The 6,023-nt window shown below is 31.4% G+C and overlaps 1 pseudogene; it reads left to right on the top strand.

Annotated features, from left to right (window-relative positions):
* Positions 1 to 4,151: 4,151 nt before the first annotated feature.
* On the top strand, positions 4,152 to 5,430 carry LOC149165414 (endochitinase-like; annotated as a pseudogene).
* Positions 5,431 to 6,023: the final 593 nt, after the last annotated feature.

The following is a 6,023-nucleotide window of genomic DNA, read 5'->3' as shown; positions in this document are numbered from 1 at the left end:
AAAAAATAGTTATATAGAAGTGATGCATATACAAACGTGGTGCATTTTGTACAAGATGGGATATGTACATTTTTTCACAATTTTGTATATTATGTATATGTACACAGATATAGAAGCCACACATGTATGGACGCAGGATTTCATATATGCACAAATGAAAGTTATATCTAATTTTCTATATGCAATTATAGTTTTGTATGTGTCAGTTTGGTATATGCATTAATTGTTGTACATGCAACACTTTCTATATACATGTATCTAGAATATACTCTTGTATATACACACATATATGTCTACGTACAGATATATGAAAGTGTAAAAACATATATGGAAGCAGTGCATATATATAGCTTCCATGAAGCACATATATGAAAGCTTGGTTCTCTATATGGAAGTGGTTCGTATATGGAAGTCGGGACATATATCGAGGTGGCACATATGTAAAAGTGCAAAATAAATGGAAGTGAATATAGCTTCCATGTGCACATATACAAAAGATTTCTTCCATCGATAACAAAAAATTGATAAGATTCTAAATACAGGTATGCAAGAGTTGGAGTGTGTAGAGTTAGAACTTAGGGTATATTAAAGAATGGCTACACATAGAGTATAGATTTTAGAGCATATTTACCATCAATTGTTTCTCAAATCAATATTGGTAATCAAGTACTTCCTTGGCGTTGCATTGAAGGCCCATTGATGTGGATCTTTCACTGATCAATGATCTTGGGACTTAATCTTTATGTTATCCACATTTGTTAAAATATAACAATACAATAAATATAACTTCCTTTTACAATATAACAAATGTAAAATATGGGATGGCTTCTAAAAATAGGTATTCATGGTATATATGGGAGACAAAGGATACACAAAACCAACCAACAAGGATAAGACTAATTTAACAATATAAATGTAATAACTAAATGCCAAAATCTTAGTAGGATCTCAAGTTATTATCGTCACATTTTCAATTATGAGAAAACCTCAATGAAGGGGAATCCTCATTAACACTGATGGGGGAAATCCCATGTTATGGTGGCTATTCTTTTAGTTATGAGAAACTCTCATATACATTGATAGAGGGAATCTCACAAAGTTCTACACCATTCGGAATTATTATCAACATCATGTATCAACCCATATCAAACTTCATTTTTGCATTATTTCAACATTGATTATGCATGGTGAAAACATTGGAATAGTCTTCCCCTTATTAGCCTTCTAAATAAATGCATATTGGTGACATGTATAGATACCTTATCTTTATGAGATAAGTCTATACATATTTCTTATATTCAAAACAAGCCATATGGCTGATCTTAAAATTATGTTAAAATTATGTTACATTATAGTGACAACAATAAAGATGGGGAGAATAAAAGGAGATAGACAAGTTACAATGCTTTGGAAGTTACTTTCGTTTCTCTTATTTTACTTTGCTATATTTATTTTATGTTAAAAATATAACATCATTCCACTTTAAAAAGGATTTTAGAATAATTTACTATAATATAATTTTTCTTCAATTTAAAGATCAAATGTTTAGAATAACTATTTTGTTAAAATGGTTATTAAAATTTTCTTATTGAATTTGATAAATATTATTATTAATTTTTTCAATATCAACATCATGTATAACTATATATCATTAGAATCTAATATACCACATTACTAAAATTTACAAATATTTATTTTCTTAAAAATAATTTGAATTTACACATTTACAATTAAAAATAAATAAATAATAATCTTCAAAGCATAACAAATGTGTAATTTTCAGAATACATCACATTATTTTAATTTTAGTTTGATAAAATTACCATTATTTAATTTTCTTTTGCATGAATTATGCAAAGACATAATATATAGAAAGAAATACATATAAATAATTTTTATGCACATAAATAATATATAAAAGAAAAAATGTGTATAAAAAATGTTCTTCTCAATGTAATTAATTAAGGAAGCATAATTTAGATAAACTAAAAACCCTGAATTTATAACAAAATCATTTTCCATATAAATGTTGTAATTCTAAATCAAAATAACAATTTAAATAGATAATTTTTTAAAAACAATTATTAAATTAATTATGTTCATAATTTATACTTGAAAAAATATTTTAATAAGATTTATTTTTAAAATGAATGTTATAAATTAGGCATTATGTAAATAACTCAAATTCTTTCAAAATAAAACCCAAAAAAAATAATACAAATAAAATAATAATTAAAAAATAATTAGTATTACCCAATAATATAAGATAATGATTTAAATTCAAACTCACCACAAAATTTTAAATAAACTAAATAAAATATTAAATTTCAATAAATAATTAATATCTTTTAAAATAAAATAAAAGATAATTACTTAACATTAAGTAAAATGATAAAATATATATATATATTATGAAGCGAGAATGACTTTTATATAATGAATATGCCCAACAAATATCCATCCATCCACACTAAAATAATATGAAACCTAAAAAAATACATGATCTAATGTCACTCAAACAATAACCAGCATTAGCCATGGTGACTTCAAATAAAATGAATAAATCTGATCCTCGAAATTTACCCTAAGCCATTACTTTTTTCAATCACATGGATTGGCTGCTTCATAACCTTACTTGATGGACATGATTTTGTATGGAGGTAGCTTAATGGAGAAAGACGGTCATTAGCAGCAGGGAGGCTCCAAAAATATTTATTTTTTCTGATTAGAGACAGCGCCCCTGGTTCTCATGGTGAAGTAGTGGCTTGACCTTATTACAAAAATATCCTTCTCGTGATCCACTTGCCATATGATAAAAATATCCTTCTAATCCTTATCTAACCCGCTTTAGGCTATTTCTTCAAGGTTGTGGCTCTATGTTTGACCTTGAATATTTGAAGAATAAATACATGGGAAACAATGATATTTGGGTATTGGTATATGTATTTAATAATTAATTTTTAATATAAATCAAAAACATAATTTTATAAAGTAAAATTTATAGTAAGAATAATGTTATTCATCATTTCCATCTTTAAGCGTTTGGTAAATTCTAGGAAGATAAAAAAATAAACAATGTGTATGTCACTGATCAGGGTGGGATCATGTTTTACAATGGATTTTGTAAAGCATAAATAAGTCAACTAATATTTATAAATTTTAAGTTATAAGGGTACAAACATCTAGGTACAAGGGTATGTTGATGTCGCATGGACGTTGACACATAAGGGCGATTCCTATTTCCGCCACAGTTTTTTAATTAATGCCCCCTGACATGCTGGGGCATTAGGGAAATATAACGCGAGCTGTTTTTTTTTCTCCTCCAATTTTTTTTCTCGTGTTATATTTCCCTAATGCCCCCATGTCAGGTGGCATTAATTAAAAAACTGTGGCGAAAATAGGAATCTCCGACACATAAGTGGGGTGAGCCTTATTTCCACCCCTATAAGTTATTTAATGACCGCTAAGTACATGTGACATGACACTCCTGCCGGATGCTACATATCCATGAGTGCCATACATGTCCACGGACTTTCCGGCAACTCGATTACTCTACCTCCGGCAAGCTCCACTCTTTAATGTAATTAATGCAGATTTTGGACAACCCCCTATCCGACATCTAGACTAGTGTTGATTAGATTTTCAAGTAATCTATTCAATGCTTCATCCAACTCAGATAATTTCAAATTCAGCATTCGCGCTCAATATTTAAATTAGAAAAACTAAATTGTTTTCACAACTTTGGCGTTCAATGGGAAGATACTTAGGAGATGAGCTCCATTATTGTTTTACCTGTTTGAATCTCCAGATAGGAACCAGCGTTTAGGCGTCGTCTTTTTCATTTTACAGGTCAAGAAAAAAAAATAGAGTTTTAGAGCACAAAGGAATTTGTTCCGAACTGCTCCAGATTGTATGATGTTCTTTGGTTTGGATTTTACATGGAGATTCGAATTAAAAGCTTTAATGAAATCCAATTTTCGAGCTTTCCTCTTCCCTGCTATCCCAGAAGGATCGTAGGTTGGGTAGTAGCACACATCCATATCTGTTGGGATGGTTTAGGTGTAGAAGATGGGAATGCAAGCTGAGTAGCAGATGGTTCAAGTGGAAACTTGCAATTAATGCAGTGCTAACATAGAGTGAGTGTCCAAAATATGAAATCGATGAAGTTCTCTGTGATGGCGATCACCTTGCTTGTAATGATGATGATGAATTTGTATTTTGTATCTGTGGATAAGGACTGTGGAGAGCAAGCAGGTGGAGCACTCCGTTGGGATGACTTGTGCTGTAGCATATGGGGATGGTGTGGCGACACGAAGGCCTATTGTAGGCAGGGTTGCCAAAGCCAATGCAGAAGATCGATTCCTACGCCTCCCTCACCCACACCTCCCTCACCGTCTCCTCCCTCACCTTCTACTCATGGTGGACAGGCAATTGCATCTATCATCAATGAAAGCATTTTCAATGAGTTATTGAAGCACAGAAACGCCGATGTTTGCATGGCATGAGGATTCTACAACTACTCTACCTTCATTACGGCAGCCAATGATTTTCCTGGCTTCGGCACCACTGGAAATCTCGCTACTTGGAAAAGAGAGCTCGCTGCTTTCTTTGGACAATCCTCCCATGAAACCACAGGTCATATTTCATATCTACTACTTGTGCTTTCTCTATGTGATTTTACTTGGCTTTACATCTCATTTTCTATGAAATACTGCTAAACAGGCGGATGGGCGACGATCCCTCCCGACCAATACTCATGCGGTTATTGTTTCAAACAGGAGGTAGGCGATCTTCCTGGTAATTGCGATGAAACCACCCAATGCCCCGATGCACTTGGAAAGAGCTACTATGGACAAGGGCCCCTTCAATTATCATGGTCACTGGTTTCTATATCTCCGATTTCTATATCTCCCAATTTTAATTCCTCTAATTGTATTCTGCACAGACACACTCAAAAAAGTATCTGTATCAAATTTAACCTTCATGCACCATTTGTTCAATTTGCTTTGTATTATTTAGGAATTTCAACTATGCAGTGACCGGGGAAGCAATCGGATTCGATGGCATAAACAACCCTGACATCATTGGTAACAATCCCATGGTCTCGTTCAAGACGGCGATGTGGTTATGGATGACCGCATAGCCTCCAAAGCCTTCCTGCCATGATGGATGACTGGGAAATGGAGTCTGTCCAGCAGCGACAAGGCTGCCTTGCGAACTATGGGATATGGAATGGTTACCAACATCATCAACGGTGGGTTGGAGTGCGGGAAAGGAAACATCAAGGAGAAGGAGGATCGCATCGGCTTTTACAAAAGATTCTGTGACATTCTCGGGGTGAGCTACGGATCAAACCTGGACTGCAACAACCAGAGGGATTTCGGCTCTGCAGTTTAACCTTAACCTCGTCTTATCAAAACTGTGGTTTGAACATTGTTCATAAATCTGAGATTTGGAATCTAAGCAATTTGATTTGTAAATACACATACTGAGAGAAGATGTTAATTACAAATAATTTCTTTGAAAATACACATGGGAATTTAATATTAATTAGTTTATTAAGTTTAAAAGGTTATTTTTTTTGAAATGTAGTTTTTTTGAAATGTTTTATAATTTTTAAAAATATATAACTGGTAAATGTTAATTTTTAAATTATTTAATAAATTTATATTACCTTATTTTATTATAATAATTTTTATTTAAAATAATATTTTTTAAATATCATAAATTTTGCAATTTAATGGATTAAATTATTATTTTTTAATATTTTATTTAATTGTTAAATGATCATAAGAATTGATATATTTATTTTTCTTTTATATTTATGAAACTAATTTATATTAGCAAAAACCTTTTTTATATATTTATTTTTTCTATTTTTTTTCCTAGATTTATTAAACTAATTTACATGGGTAATTTTTTTTGTTAATACATAACATATGTATACACACTCACCCATTTATTCTCATAATTGCATATTATCTTAATTTTATATGTAAGTGAGAGAGAGAGAAATATGATGT

This window comes from Pinus tabuliformis, chromosome 5_1 (assembly GCF_031772625.1).
Source record: "Pinus tabuliformis cultivar Carrire ecotype Pingquan chromosome 5_1, CPIR1, whole genome shotgun sequence".
NCBI classification, from domain to species: domain Eukaryota; kingdom Viridiplantae; phylum Streptophyta; class Pinopsida; order Pinales; family Pinaceae; genus Pinus; species Pinus tabuliformis.
The sequence above is the reverse complement of the archived record's forward strand: the minus strand, read 5'-3'. Positions and strand labels throughout refer to the sequence as shown.